The sequence below is a fragment of the Nicotiana tabacum genome, chromosome 14 (assembly GCF_000715075.1).
Source record: "Nicotiana tabacum cultivar K326 chromosome 14, ASM71507v2, whole genome shotgun sequence".
Classification (NCBI taxonomy): Eukaryota; Viridiplantae; Streptophyta; class Magnoliopsida; order Solanales; family Solanaceae; genus Nicotiana; species Nicotiana tabacum.
The window spans coordinates 113,777,456-113,795,117 of record NC_134093.1 but is presented as its reverse complement, the minus strand read 5'-3'; positions in this window follow the sequence as shown (position 1 = coordinate 113,795,117).

Here is a 17,662-nt window from a genome sequence, read left to right as displayed (position 1 = left end):
TATGAGAGATTTATAATTATCTTCTATAAGAAGAAAAACCCAATTATGGTAAATATGTTGTACATTCCTTCAAGAGATAGGAAAACCAAATATGGTAAGAAAATCATGACAACACCTAACAATTCTCCCCTTTGGCCTGAGTTTTCTGACAAAATAAACTTGATCCACCTTCTTCACATAACTTTCAACAGGTCGCATTTTCAAATCTCCACCACAAAGTTTGTCTCTACATGAGTAGCACACCGGTCAAATTTCTCAGACATAAATCACGATTATCGTCAAATATGTTGCGGCTAGAACTGAACCCGCCAAGATGAACCTGTCTTGAACCTCGCTCTGATACCACTTGTTAGGACCGAAAAAATCAGGTGACATGCGTAATTTAGCAAAACAAACCTTGAACGACGATAAATCATACAACAAACGAGAAATATACCAAAAAAGACATAAATATTTAACGTGGTTCGGTTAATTGACATACGTCCACGGCGGAGATGAGCAATCCACTATATAAAAGAGAGTATAAAATATCGAGAAAATAACCTCACGAACAGGCAAACACAAGTGACACACTAACACTTGTCCCGTAAAGTTTTCCTCCTAAACACGACTATCAAACCCCGTATGGCTGCATTATAGATGTTGCTGAATGTGAAGGAAAAATCCTCAATTTATAAAAGTTCAAATATTTTCCTACAAGAAAAGGGACTAAGCAAATATGAGAGATTTATAATTTTCTTCTACAAGAAGGAAAACCCAATTATGGTAAATATGTTGTACATTCCTTCAAAAGATAGGTAAACCAAATATGGTAAGAAAATCAGGACAACGTCTAACAATTCTCCCCTTTGGCCTGAGTTTTCTGACAAAATAAACTTGACCCACCTTCTTCACATAACTTTCAACAGGTCGCATCTCCAAATCCCCACCACAAAGTTTGTCTCTACATGAGTAGCACACCGGTCAAATTTCTCAGATAAAAATCATGATTATCGTCAAATATGTTGCGGCTAGAACTGAACCCGCCAAGATGAACATGTCTTGAACCTCGCTCTGATACCACTTGTTAGGACCGAAAAAATCAGGTGTCATGCGTAAGCTAGCAAAACAACATTGAACGACGATAAATCAGACAACAAACGAGAAATATACCAAAAAAGACATAAATATTTAACGTGGTTCGGTCAATTGGCCTACGTCCACGGCGGAGATGAGAAATTCACGATATAAAAGAGAGTACAAAATATCGAGAAAATAACCTCACGAAGAGGCAAACACAAGTGACACACTAACACTTGTCCCGTAAAGTTCTCCCCCTATACACGACTCTCAAGCCCCGTATGGCTACATTGTGGATGTTGGTGAATGTGAATGAAGGATCCTCAATTTATAGAAGTCCAAATATTTTCCTAGAAGAAAAGTGACTAAGCAAATATGAGAGATTTATAATTTTCTTCTACAAGAAGGAAAACCCAATTATGGTAAATATGTTGTACATTCCTTCAAGAGATAGGAAAATCAAATATGGTAAGAAAATTAGGACAACACCTAACAATTCTTCCCTTTGGCCTGAGTTTTCTGACAAAATAAACTTGACCCACCTTCTTTACATAACTTTCAACAGATCGCATCTCCAAATTTCCACCACAATGTTTGTTTCTTCATGAGTAGCACACCGATCAAATTTCTCAGAAAAAAATCACGATTATCGTCAAATATGTTGCGGCTAGAACTGAACCCGCCAAGATGAACATGTCTTGAACCTCTCTCTGATACCACTTTTTAGGACCGAAAAAATCAGATGTCATGCGTAAGCTAACAAAACAAACTTGAACGACGATAAATCAGACAACAAACGAGAAATATACCAAAAAAGAGATAAATATTTAACGTGGTTCGGTCAATTGGCCTACGTCCACGGCGGAGATGAGAAATTCACGATATAAAAGAGAGTACAAAATATCGAGAAAATAACCTCACGAAGAGGCAAACACAAGTGACACACTAACACTTGTCCCGTAAAGTTCTCCCCCTATACACGACTCTCAAATCCTGTATGGCTACATTGTGGATGTTGGTGAATGTGAATGAAGGATCCTCAATTTATAGAAGTCCAAATATTTTCCTAGAAGAAAAGTGACTAAGCAAATATGAGAGATTTATAATTTTCTTCTACAAGAAGGAAAACCCAATTATGGTAAATATATTGCACATTCCTTCAAGAGATAGGAAAACCAAATATGGTAAGAAAATCAGGACAACACCTAACAATTCTCCCCTTTGGCCTGAGTTTTCTGACAAAATAAACTTGACCCACCTTCTTTACATAACTTTCAACATGTCGCATTTCCAAATCTCCACCACAAAGTTTGTCTCTACATGAGTAGCACACCGGTCAAATTTCTCAGACATAAATCACGATTATCGTCAAATATGTTGCGGCTAGAACTGAACCCGCCAAGATGAACCTGTCTTGAACCTCGCTCTGATACCACTTATTAGGACCGAAAAAATCAGGTGACATGCGTAATTTCGCAAAACAAACCTTGAACGACGATAAATCATACAACAAACGAGAAATATACCAAAAAAGACATAAATATTTAACGTGGTTCGGTTAATTGACATACGTCCACGGCGGAGATGAGCAATCCACTATATAAAAGAGAGTACAAAATATCGAGAAAATAACCTCACGAACAGGCAAACACAAGTGACACACTAACACTTGTCCCGTAAAGTTCTCCCCCTATACACGACTCTCAAGCCCCGTATGGCTACATTTTGGATGTTGGTGAATGTGAATGAAGGATCATCAATTTATAAAAGTCCAAACATTTTCCTACAAGAAAAGGGACTAAGCAAATATGAGAGATTTATAATTTTCTTCTACAAGAAGGAAAACCCAATTATGGTAAATATGTTGTACATTCCTTCAAAAGATAGGTAAACCAAATATGGTAAGAAAATCAGGACAACGTCTAACAATTCTCCCCTTTGGCCTGAGTTTTCTGACAAAATAAACTTGACCCACCTTCTTCACATAACTTTCAACAGGTCGCATCTCCAAATCCCCACCACAAAGTTTGTCTCTACATGAGTAGCACACCGGTCAAATTTCTCAGATAAAAATCACGATTATCGTCAAATATGTTGCGGCTAGAACTGAACCCGCCAAGATGAACATGTCTTGAACCTCGCTCTGATACCACTTGTTAGGACCGAAAAAATCAGGTGTCATGCGTAAGCTAGCAAAACAACATTGAACGACGATAAATCAGACAACAAACGAGAAATATACCAAAAAAGACATAAATATTTAACGTGGTTCGGTCAATTGGCCTACGTCCACGGCGGAGATGAGAAATTCACGATATAAAAGAGAGTACAAAATATCGAGAAAATAACCTCACGAAGAGGCAAACACAAGTGACACACTAACACTTGTCCCGTAAAGTTCTCCCCCTATACACGACTCTCAAGCCCCGTATGGCTACATTGTGGATGTTGGTGAATGTGAATGAAGGATCCTCAATTTATAGAAGTCCAAATATTTTCCTAGAAGAAAAGTGACTAAGCAAATATGAGAGATTTATAATTTTCTTCTACAAGAAGGAAAACCCAATTATGGTAAATATATTGCACATTCCTTCAAGAGATAGGAAAACCAAATATGGTAAGAAAATCAGGACAACACCTAACAATTCTCCCCTTTGGCCTGAGTTTTCTGACAAAATAAACTTGACCCACCTTCTTTACATAACTTTCAACATGTCGCATTTCCAAATCTCCACCACAAAGTTTGTCTCTACATGAGTAGCACACCGGTCAAATTTCTCAGACATAAATCACGATTATCGTCAAATATGTTGCGGCTAGAACTGAACCCGCCAAGATGAACCTGTCTTGAACCTCGCTCTGATACCACTTGTTAGGACCGAAAAAATCAGGTGACATGCGTAATGTCATGGGCGGCTTTCCAGCCATGCCCCATGATCCCTTGGACGCGCCCCGTGGCGTCCTGGCCAGCCTCCCAACGCCCGTCGCCACGGTCAGCCCCGTGGTCTCGGCAGCTCCAAGTGACAAGCGCGCATGTGCCTCTGTCGCCCCACCGATAGCCATCGCCAGCGCCCAGCCACAGGCAAAAGCCGACAGCGCCGCGCGCGCAGACAATGCCGCGCGCGCAGACCCTGATGCTAAAGACAAAGTTGCTGCCAACGGACTTGCTGCTGCTTTGTAGAAGACTAAGTCCTTTTCATTGTAAATATAGAGTAGTTTTGCTGCATTTTCTTTAAGTGTGATTTTCCAGCTTTCATAGGTCTAGTTATAAAACTTTGGTTTATTTTTTTTAAGCATTATTAAGGGGGACCAAGCAATCAAAACTTTCAAGCAAGCAAACAATTCTCTGTACTGGTGTCTCTCCCCCCCGACACCGCCTTGTTTTCTGTAATAGCTTTCATTCAATGCAATCAAGCTTTCTTTCATTCTCAATTCTCTTTTCTGCTCTCTTTCAATTGCTCATGACATTGGTTTTCCCGTACGGCACTGACAATCTAGTCTAGCGTACGGAGGGGACCTCAGATGGCGGACAGCAACCGTACTGACATCGGTTGCCTAGCCTTACGTCGCCCTTCCAAGGAACTTCAGGAAGGCGCCGCATAACAGTTGGTATCAGAGCCTAGGCTCGACATCGGACGAGGGATCACATTGCAATTACCACCATTTCTGACCATGGTGAATTATGGGGATCGCATCGCGACCCTTGAGGGAACAGTTGACGCATTACGGCCCATCGTGGAAATGGTGCCCGATCTAAAAACCAGCCTAGTGCAAAGGTTGGACGACCTGGACCGCAGACTCATCCAGGCCGAAGTTGACATAGAAAACATCAGCCGCGACTCTGAAGGAGACCGGCAAACAGCAGCCACAGAGGCAGCTGAAATTTTTGGTAAATTTGAGGTCCTCCAGCAGGAGCGTGCTGAGGATTTAGCCAACAGGGAACAAGAGGCAGACAGGGTGACTGCCATGCAACAAACCATTGACAACTTGACAGGCCAGCTCAATGTTGTCAATGCTGCTTTACAAGGCCTACTTCGAGGAGGCGGAAACCAATTTGGGGGTGGTGTGAACCTCGCCCCCATGGCACAAAAGCTGAAAATTCCTGAGCCAAAGCCATACAGTGGAGCTCGGAATGCCAAAGAAGTGGAAAATTTCATTTTCGACATCGAGCAATACTTCGATGCCGTGGGAAGCCTGGAAGAAGCTAAGAAGGTAGCAACTGCTGCCATGTATCTTCAGGGTGATGCCAAACTCTGGTGGCGGGTGAAGTACGAAGCCATCAAGGCAGGTGAAGATGCCCTCGACACATGGGCGGAACTGAAGGCAGCCATACGCCTACAGTTCTTCCCCGAAAATGTTGAGTACAATGCCAGGAGAAAGTTGCGGGAGCTCCGCCAGACCAAATCAGTGCGAGATTACGTGCGGGAATTCTCCGCGCTCATGCTGAACATCCGGGACATGGGGGACAAAGACAAACTCTTCACCTTCCTGGAAGGGTTGAAACCTTATGCCCGGATGGAGTTGCAGAGACAAAGGGTAGACACGTTGCCTAAGGCAATCCAAGCAGCAGAGTGCCTTGGGGATTACCAAGTGGAAGCCCGAAAGGATAGGCCTCAACAGCCTGTCCGAGGAGGATACAAAGGGGGCCAACCAAACACTAGTGGCCCTAGCAGAAGTGGAGGAGACCGGAGTGCACCCAAATCCAAGACTCCCTCTTCCGGCAGTACTAGTGCTGCATCTAACAACAATGATCGGGGGAGGAAGCCCCCCTCAGGATGTCGCCATTGCGGCGGACCACATTGGAATAATGAATGTCCACATGCACAGATGAATGCCCATCAAGCTTTTGAGGATGGGACGGATGACGACGCCGATGATGCGGACCAGACCGAGCCAGTAGGTGCATTCAATGCAATTGTTGGCTCCATTTCTGAGCCCTTAGCGGGTACCAGTGCCGGTATCCGCAAGAAGAAGGACCCCTGTCCAATTGCCAGGAAAGGAAATAAGAAGGCGAATTTGAGGACTCCTCCTCATCAAGAGAGGACCCTAATGTTCGTTGACATGAAGGTAAATGGCAAGCCCATTCGGGCAATGATAGACACAGGTGCCACCCACAACTACTTAGCCTCGACTCAGGTGGAGCGTCTTGGACTAGTCGTAGGAAAGGGCAAAGGTCGTGTGAAGGCTATCAACTCACCACCTCAACCAGTGGGTGGAATAGCCAAAGAAGTACCAGTGAAGCTTGGCCCTTATGAAGGAAAGTTCAACCTGCGCGTAGTGATCATAGATGACTTTGAGTTAATCGTGGGGTTGGAATTCCTGAGACAGACCAATACCATGCCCGCACCGTATGCAGACATGCTGCTGATGATGGGGGCAAATGGGGCCAAGCCCTGCATTATTCCGTGCATTCCCATGAAGATGGCAGCCGAGAACATCTCGGCCTTGCAGTTGAAGAAGGGGGTAAAAAGACATGAACCCACGTTCCTGGCTACCCTCTGCATGGAAGATATAGAACGCTCCTCGGGTCCCATTCCTGCACCCGTGAAGGAGTTACTTCTGGAATTTGAAGACATCATGCCACAAGACATGCCAAAGCGTCTTCCGCCTAGGCGAACTGTGGACCATGAGATTGAGTTGGTGCCGGGTGCGAAGCCACCTGCCCGGGCGCCATACAGAATGTCACAACCCAAACTCGCCGAGCTTCGGAGACAATTGACGGAAATGCTAGACACAGGGATCATTGTGCCCTCTAAGTCCCCATACGGGTCCCCTGTGCTATTCCAAAAGAAACATGATGGTAGTTTGCGACTCTGCGTGGATTACCGGGCTCTAAACAAAATCACCGTGAAAAAGAAGTACCCTATTCCGCTAATGGCAGACTTGTTTGATAGACTGGGTGGTGCGACGGTATTCACCAAAATAGACCTGAGGACAGGTTATTGGCAAGTTCGGATTGCCGATGGTGATGAGCACAAGACGACCTGTGTGACAAGATATGGGTCGTACGACTTCCTGGTTATGCCCTTTGGCTTGACTAACGCGCCAGCCACATTTTGCACCTTGATGAACCAAGTCTTCCGAGAATACATTGACGAATTCGTCGTGGTTTATTTGGATGACATTGTGGTATATAGCCAGACACTAGAAGAACACCTGGAGCATTTGCGGAAGGTCCTAGCCCGATTGCGGGAGCACGAACTATATGCGAAGCTATCCAAGTGCTCCTTTGCTCAGAAACAAATTGACTTCCTCGGACATGTCATCGAGGAAGGGAGGATCAAGATGGACCAGCAGAAGATTCAGGCCATTACAGAATGGCCGCCTCCTAAGGATATACATGCCTTGAGGTCGTTCCTTGGCCTATGCAACTTCTATCGGCGGTTTGTGAAAAGTTACTCCCTCATTGCAGTGCCGCTGACAGAACTTCTCAAGAAGGCCACCCCGTGGGATTGGGGCCCCAAGCGGGCAAAGGCCTTCGACGCATTGAAGATGGCTATGTCCAGTAGCCCAGTCTTGGCCCTCCCTGACTTGGCCAAGCCATTCGAAGTGCAAACGGATGCCTCCGACTATGCACTTGGTGGAGTATTGCTACAAGAAGGGCATCCCGTAGCGTACGAGAGCCGGAAACTGAAGGATGCAGAGCGACGCTATGCCGCCCATGAGAAAGAATTATTGGCTGTCGTTCATTGCTTACGCCTTTGGAGGCATTATCTACTGGGAGCCCCATTCGTGGTCAAGACAGACAATACAGCCGTTAGCCATTTCATGACCCAGCCAAAGCTGAATGGACGACAGGCTAGGTGGCAGGAACTCCTAGCGGAATTTCACTTCAACCTGGAGTACCGAAGTGGAAAGACCAATCATGTTGCTGATGCACTCAGTCGGAGAGCTGATCTAGCATCGATGTGTGTTCTCGCCGCCCTAAAGGGAAGCGAAGTAACCACCACCATAAAAGACCAGATACAGGATCTACTCATCAAGGATCCTGCTGCACAGTATTTGGTTGATTTGGTAGGACAGGGCAAGACTCGCCAGTTCTACACCGAAGATGGGTTCCTGAAGGTGAAAGGGAACCGACTTTATGCTCCTAAAGGAGGAGATCTGCGACGGACTCTTCTTGCAGAATGCCACGATACTTTGTGGGCCGGTCATCCCAGCGAGGAACGCACCATGGCATTGCTTCGCCGTGCATATTATTGGCCTCAAATGGTCGATGACGTCGCTCAGTATGTGAAGACTTGTCTAGTATGCCAGAAAGATAAGTCAGACCGCTTGACGCAGGCAGGGCTCTTGGAACCACTAGCTGTACCAAAAAGACCTTGGGAAAGCGTTTCCCTGGACTTCATCACCGGATTGCCCAAGGTCGGAGATCTCACAACTATCTTGGTTGTGGTGGATCGGTTTTCCAAGTATGCTACCTTTATAGCAGCCCCACAATATATATCAGCAGAAGATACAGCTCGACTATTCTTCTCTCATGTCGTCAAGTATTGGGGCTTACCTAAAGACATTGTTAGTGATCGCGACTCACGCTTCACTAGCAATTTTTGGACCCAACTCTTTAAGTGCCTCGGGTCAAAATTGAGTCATAGCTCAAGTTTTCATCCGCAATCTGATGGCCAGACGGAGCGATTCAATGGCATGCTAGAGGAATATCTCCGGCACTTTGTGACCGGATCGCAGAAGAATTGGGTGAAGCTTCTGGATGCTGCTCAACTGTGTTTCAATTCACAAAAGAGCTCAAGTACCAACAAAAGCGCTTTTGAAATTGTTACCGGACAGCAACCGCTACTCCCACACACAGTGAACGCACCAAACATGTCAAAATCTCCTCGGGCTGCCAGCTTCTCAAAAGAATGGAAGCAAAATTTGGAGATAGTGCGGAGCTATCTTGTCAAAGCCCAAAAGCGGATGAAGAGGCATGCTGATCAGAATCGCCGCTTTGTGGAATACCAGGTGGGAGACAAAGTGATGGTCAAAATCCCAAAGCGGTACTTGTTTGCAGGGGTCCATGACCCTCGCCTATTGCAAAAATATATTGGACCCTTGTCCATTGAAAGGCGCATTGGGAAAGTTGCATACCGGGTGGATACCCCAGCTTGGTGGAAAATCCATCCTGTTTTCCATGTCAGTCTCCTGAAACCTTTTCGGGAAGATGTGGAGGATCCTTCACGAAGCCAACTCACAATACCAAGTATTCGAGGCCCCAATTCAACCGGAAAAAGGCGTGCTGAAGCTATTCTTGATGATCGAGTGATTCACGCCTCAAGAAAAGATCACCAGGAGTTCTTGGTGAAATGGCAGGGATGTGATGCAGAGGAGAATACTTGGGAGAGGGGAACAAACCTCAAAGCCTACAAGAGCCTGATTGATGATTACCTTGCAAGGAAGGCGCCGAGGACGTCGCCAACTCAGGTGGGGGAGAATGTCATGGGCGGCTTTCCAGCCATGCCCCATGATCCCTTGGACGCGCCCCGTGGCGTCCTGGCCAGCCTCCCAACGCCCGTCGCCACGGTCGGCCCCGTGGTCTCGGCAGCTCCAAGTGACAAGCGCGCATGTGCCTCTGTCGCCCCACCGATAGCCATCGCCAGCGCCCAGCCACAGGCAAAAGCCGACAGCGCCGCGCGCGCAGACAATGCCGCGCGCGCAGACCCTGATGCTAAAGACAAAGTTGCTGCCAACGGACTTGCTGCTGCTTTGTAGAAGACTAAGTCCTTTTCATTGTAAATATAGAGTAGTTTTGCTGCATTTTCTTTAAGTGTGATTTTCCAGCTTTCATAGGTCTAGTCATGTAACTTTGGTTTATTTTTTTTAAGCATTATTAAGGGGGACCAAGCAATCAAAACTTTCAAGCAAGCAAACAATTCTCTGTACTGGTGTCTCTCCCCCCGACACCGCCTTGTTTTCTGTAATAGCTTTCATTCAATGCAATCAAGCTTTCTTTCATTCTCAATTCTCTTTTCTGCTCTCTTTCAATTGCTCATGACATTGGTTTTCCCGTACGGCACTGACAATCTAGTCTAGCGTACGGAGGGGACCTCAGTTGGCGGACAGCAACCGTACTGACATCGGTTGCCTAGCCTTACGTCGCCCTTCCAAGGAACTTCAGGAAGGCGCCGCGTAACAGTAATTTCGCAAAACAAACCTTGAACGACGATAAATCATACAACAAACGAGAAATATACAAAAAAAGACATAAATATTTAACGTGGTTCGGTTAATTGACATACGTCCACGGCGGAGATGAGCAATCCACTATATAAAAGAGAGTACAAAATATCGAGAAAATAACCTCACGAACAGGCAAACACAAGTGACACACTAACACTTATCCCGTAAAGTTCTCCCCCTATACACGACTCTCAAGCCCCGTATGGCTACATTTTGGATGTTGGTGAATGTGAATGAAGGATCATCAATTTATAAAAGTCCAAACATTTTCCTACAAGAAAAGGGACTAAGCAAATATGAGAGATTTATAATTTTCTTCTACAAGAAGGAAAACCCAATTATGGTAAATATGTTGTACATTCCTTCAAAAGATAGGTAAACCAAATATGGTAAGAAAATCAGGACAACGTCTAACAATTCTCCCCTTTGGCCTGAGTTTTCTGACAAAATAAACTTGACCCACCTTCTTCACATAACTTTCAACAGGTCGCATCTCCAAATCCCCACCACAAAGTTTGTCTCTACATGAGTAGCACACCGGTCGAATTTCTCAGATAAAAATCACGATTATCGTCAAATATGTTGCGGCTAGAACTGAACCCGCCAAGATGAACATGACTTGAACCTCGCTCTGATACCACTTGTTAGGACCGAAAAAATCAGGTGTCATGCGTAAGCTAGCAAAACAACATTGAACGACGATAAATCAGACAACAAACGAGAAATATACCAAAAAAAACATAAATATTTAACGTGGTTCGGTCAATTGGCCTACGTCCACGGCGGAGATGAGAAATTCACGATATAAAAGAGAGTACAAAATATCGAGAAAATAACCTCACGAAGAGGCAAACACAAGTGACACACTAACACTTGTCCCGTAAAGTTCTCCCCCTGTACACGACTCTCAAGCCCCGTATGGCTACATTGTGGATGTTGGTGAATGTGAATGAAGGATCATCAATTTATAGAAGTCCAAACCTTTTCCTAGAAGAAAAGTGACTAAGCAAATATGAGAGATTTATAATTTTCTTCTACAAGAAGGAAAACCCAATTATGGTAAATAGGTTGTACATTCCTTCAAGAGATAGGAAAATCAAATATGGTAAGAAAATCAGGACAACACCTAACAATTCTCCCCTTTGGCCTGAGTTTTCTGACAAAATAAACTTGACCCACCTTCTTTACATAACTTTCAACAGGTCGCATCTCCAAATCTCCACCACAAAGTTTGTTTCTTCATGAGTAGCACACCGATCAAATTTCTCAGAAAAAAATCACGATTATCGTCAAATATGTTACGGCTAGAACTGAACCCGCCAAGATGAACATGTCTTGAACCTCTCTCTGATACCACTTTTTAGGACCGAAAAAATCAGGTGCCATGCGTAAGCTAACAAAACAACCTTGAACGACGATAAATCAGACAACAAACGAGAAATATACCAAAAAAGAGATAAATATTTAACGTGGTTCGGTCAATTGGCCTACGTCCACGGCGGAGATGAGAAATTCACGATATAAAAAAGAGTACAAAATATCGAGAAAATAACCTCACGAAGAGGCAAACACAAGTGACACACTAACACTTGTCCCGGAAAGTTCTCCCCCTATACACGACTCTCAAATCCTGTATGGCTACATTGTGGATGTTGGTGAATGTGAATGAAGGATCCTCAATTTATAGAAGTCCAAATATTTTCCTAGAAGAAAAGTGACTAAGCAAATATGAGAGATTTATAATTTTCTTCTACAAGAAGGAAAACCCAATTATGGTAAATATATTGCACATTCCTTCAAGAGATAGGAAAACCAAATATGGTAAGAAAATCAGGACAACACCTAACAATTCTCCCCTTTGGCCTGAGTTTTCTGACAAAATAAACTTGACCCACCTTCTTTACATAACTTTCAACATGTCGCATTTCCAAATCTCCACCACAAAGTTTGTCTCTACATGAGTAGCACACCGGTCAAATTTCTCAGACATAAATCACGATTATCGTCAAATATGTTGCGGCTAGAACTGAACCCGCCAAGATGAACCTGTCTTGAACCTCGCTCTGATACCACTTGTTAGGACCGAAAAAATTAGGTGACATGCGTAATTTAGCAAAACAAACCTTGAACGACGATAAATCATACAACAAACGAGAAATATACCAAAAAAGACATAAATATTTAACATGGTTCGGTTAATTGACATACGTCCACGGCGGAGATGAGCAATCCACTATATAAAAGAGAGTACAAAATATCGAGAAAATAACCTCACGAACAGGCAAACACAAGTGACACACTAACACTTGTCCCGTAAAGTTCTCCCCCTATACACGACTCTCAAGCCCCGTATGGCTACATTTTGGATGTTGGTGAATGTGAATGAAGGATCATCAATTTATAAAAGTCCAAACATTTTCCTATAAGAAAAGGGACTAAGCAAATATGAGAGATTTATAATTTTCTTCTACAAGAAGGAAAACCCAATTATGGTAAATATGTTGTACATTCCTTCAAAAGATAGGTAAACCAAATATGGTAAGAAAATCAGGACAACACCTAACAATTCTCCTATTTGGCCTGAGTTTTCTGACAAAATAAACTTGACCCACCTTCTTTACATAACTTTCAACAGGTCACGTCTCCAAATCTCCACCACAAAGTTTGTTTCTTCATGAGTAGCACATTGATCAAATTTCTCAGAAAAAAATCACGATTATCGTTAAATATGTTGCGGCTAGAACTGAACCCGCCAAGATGAACATGTCTTGAACCTCTCTCTGATACCACTTGTTAGGACCGAAAAAATTAGGTGTCATGCGTAAGCTAACAAAATAACCTTGAATGACGATAAATCAGACAACAAACGAGAAATATACCAAAAAAGAGATAAATATTTAACGTGGTTCGGTCAATTGGCCTACGTTCACGGCGGAGATGAGAAATTTACGATATAAGAGAGAGTACAAAATATCGAAAAAATAACCTCACGAAGAGGCAAACACAAGTGACACGCTAACACTTGTCCCGTAAAGTTCTCCCCCTATACACGACTCTCAAGCCCCGTATGGCTACATTGTGGATGTTGGTGAATGTGAATGAAGGATCATCAATTTATAGAAGTCCAAACCTTTTCCTAGAAAAAAAGGGACTAAGGAAATATGAGAGATTTATAATTTCCTTCTACAAGAAGGAAAACCCAATTATGGTAAATATGTTGTACATTCCTTCAAGAGATAGAAAAATCAAATATGGTAAGAAAATCAGGACAACACCTAACAATTCTCCCCTTTGGCCTGAGTTTTCTGACAAAATAAACTTGACCCACATTCTTTACATAACTTTCAACAGGTCGCATCTCCAAATCTCCACCACAAAGTTTGTTTCTTCATGAGTAGCACACCGATCAAATTTCTCAGAAAAAAATCACGATTATCGTCAAATATGTTACGGCTAGAACTGAACCCGCCAAAATGAACATGTCTTGAACCTCTCTCTGATACCACTTTTTAGGACCGAAAAAATCAGATGTCATGCGTAAGCTAACAAAACAACCTTGAACGACGATAAATCAGACAACAAACGAGAAATATACCAAAAAAGAGATAAATATTTAACGTGATTCGGTCAATTGGCCTACGTCCACGGCGGAGATGAGAAATTTACGATATAAAAGAGAGTACAAAATATCGAGAAAATAACCTCACTAAGAGGCAAACACAAGTGACACACTAACACTTGTCCCGTAAAGTTCTCCCCCTATACACGACTCTCAAACCCTGTATGGCTACATTGTGGATGTTGGTGAATGTGAATGAAGGATCCTCAATTTATAGAAGTCCAAATATTTTCCTAGAAGAAAAGTGACTAAGCAAATATGAGAGATTTATAATTTCCTTCTACAAGAAGGAAAACCCAATTATGGTAAATATATTGCACATTCCTTCAAGAGATAGGAAAACCAAATATGGTAAGAAAATCAGGACAACACCTAATAATTCTCCCCTTTGGCCTGAGTTTTCTGACAAAATAAACTTGACCCACCTTCTTTACATAACTTTTAACAGGTCGCATCTCCAAATCTCCACCACAAAGTTTGTTTCTTCATGAGTAGCACACCGGTCAAATTTCTCAGAAAAAATCACGATTATCGTCAAATATGTTGCGGCTAGAACTGAACCCGCCAAGATGAACATGTCTTGAACCTCTCTCTGATACCACTTGTTAGGACCGAAAAAATCAGGTGCCATGCGTAAGCTAACAAAACAACCTTGAACGACGATAAATCAGACAACAAACAAGAAATATACCAAAACAGAGATAAATATTTAACGTGGTTCGGTCAATTGGCCTACGTCCACGACGGAGATGAGAAATTCACGATATAAAAGAGAGTACAAAATATCGAGAAAATAACCTCACGAAGAGGCAAACACAAGTGACACACTAACACTTGTCCCGTAAAGTTCTCCCCCTAAACACAACTCTCAAACCCCGTATGGCTACATTGTGGATGTTGGTGAATGTGAATGAAGGATCCTCAATTTATAGAAGTCCAAACCTTTTCCTAGAAGAAAAGTGACTAAGCAAATATGAGAGATTTATAATTTTCTTCTACAAGAAGAAAAACCCAATTATGGTAAATATGTTGTACATTCCTTCAAGAGATAGGAAAACCAAATATGGTAAAAAAATCAGGACAACACCTAACAATTCTCCTATTTGGCCTGAGTTTTCTGACAAAATAAACTTGACCCACCTTCTTTACATAACTTTCAACAGGTCGCGTCTCCAAATCTCCACCACAAAGTTTGTTTCTTCATGAGTAGCACACTGATCAAATTTCTCAGAAAAAAATCACGATTATCGTCAAATATGTTGCGGCTAGAACTGAACCCGCCAAGATGAACATGTCTTGAACCTCTCTCTGATACCACTTGTTAGGACCGAAAAAATTAGGTGTCATGCGTAAGCTAACAAAACAACCTTGAATGACGATAAATCAGACAACAAACGAGAAATATACCAAAAAAGAGATAAATATTTAACGTGGTTCGGTCAATTGGCCTACGTTCACGGCGGAGATGAGAAATTCACGATATAAAAGAGAGTACAAAATATCGAGAAAATAACCTCACGAAGAGGCAAACACAAGTGACACACTAACACTTGTCCCGTAAAGTTCTCCCCCTATACACGACTCTCAAATCCTGTATGGCTACATTGTGGATGTTGGTGAATGTGAATGAAGGATCCTCAATTTATAGAAATCCAAATATTTTCCTAGAAGAAAAGTGACTAAGCAAATATGAGAGATTTATAATTTTCTTCTACAAGAAGGAAAACCCAATTATGGTAAATATATTGCACATTCCTTCAAGAGATAGGAAAACCAAATATGGTAAGAAAATCAGGACAACACCTAACAATTCTCCCCTTTGGCCTGAGTTTTCTGACAAAATAAACTTGACCCACCTTCTTCACATAACTTTCAACAGGTCGCATCTCCAAATCTCCACCACAAAGTTTGTCTCTACATGAGTAGCACACCGGTCAAATTACAAATATGTTGCGGCTAGAACTGAACCCGCCAAGATGAACATGTCTTGAACCTCTCTCTGATACCACTTGTTAGGACCGAAAAAATCAGGTGTCATGCGTAAGCTAGCAAAACAACCTTGAACGACGATAAATCAGACAACAAATGAGAAATATACCAAAAGGAGACAAATATTTAACGTGGTTCGGTCAATTGGCCTATGTCCACGGCGAAGATGAGAAATCCACGATATAAAAGAGAGTATAAAATATCGAAAAAATAACCTCACGAAAAGGCAAACACAAGTGACACACTAACACTTGTCCCATAAAGTTTTCCTCATAAACACGACTCTCAAACCCCATATGGCTGCATTGTGGATGCTGCTGAATTTGAAGGAAAGATCTTCAATTTATAGAAGTCCAAACATTTTCCTACAAGAAAAGGAACTAAGCAAATACGAGAGATTTATAATTTTCTTCTACAAGAAGAAAAACCCAATTATGGTAAATATGTTGTCCATTCCTTCAAAAGATAGAAAAATCAAACATGGTAAGAAAATCAGGACAACACCTAACACTACTAATTAGGGGTGTACAAATAAAACCGACAAACCGCACCAACCCGATAATCCGAGTCAAACCGAGAAAATAAACCCGACTATGATTTGGTTTGATTTGTTTTGATATTGGAAAAACAAATCGACCATATTTGGTTTGGTTTGATTTGGTTTTAACTTAAAAAGTCAAACCGAAACCAAACCAACCCGACATTATACGCATAGAAGTTTTAAATATATTTAATACATAAAAATATTTATTGTAGTATATTTTATAAATATTTCTTAAGCTTTTTCATAATTTTATCTTTTAACGTATTATTTCAAGTTTGGGCTTATAATTTTTGGATGCTTCAATAAGTTTTATAGTCCATAAATATTAGTAACTCAAATAAATCCTAAACCAAAATCAAATCAATACTAATGCGAGTAAATTCCACTTAACCCCATTAACCTTTTAGGGTAAGGAAACGATACCCCTCGCCTTGGGAAAGCAAACCCTCCTTAATCCAAAAACAAACAAGAAAAATGAAAAAGGTCCTTGCCGGAATTTAAAAAATGTCATTTTAATCCATTATTTGGAGGAAACTTTAAGTATTAGGAGAATACAACAATTTTTTTCCTCCAAAAATTTCTTTAAAAAGTACAAATTGTTATCCTATATAGTATTAAATTATCCTATGTAGTATCAATAACTGTATATGATTAGTATTAGTCACAATTGTCGCTCTGCTTTCCTGTATCATTTGCAACACAATCATGCTATCAGTTGCCTAGATTAAGTATTTCTTTTCCTATTCATCTTCCCCTGCATGTATGATTTGTGGGCATTGTATAACTCATTGCCACCATTACCACTTCTTCTCATATCCTAACAAAACACCATAAAACCAAATAACATCCATATGAAAGTATGAATATATTCATAAAGAGCAAAAATAAATTTGTTTACCTTCAAGGAGCAAGAGCCATAGGAAAACCTTCTTGAATGAATACTAGATTTTAAAGAAAGTTTAGCCTTGACAATATGTAACAGTTATTAGTGTACTAATTCATATTTTTAAAGATATTTCTGTTTGGATGAAAAAATAATTAATTGTATTAAGTATTAATGTATTCCAAGTTTATATTATTAGTTTTCTTCTTGATGATAGTGGCAATCTTGATGCTAGTGACGATATCGACCGTGACTTTGATACGAAATTGGAACTGCTAACTAAGTTGAATGGGTTAACTATGGATATGATGTCGGAAATAGACCGATTTTATATCACCTTTCAATTCGAATTAGCAAAAGCAATTTGAGAATTTTTGGGAGATGCTTCTCTTTG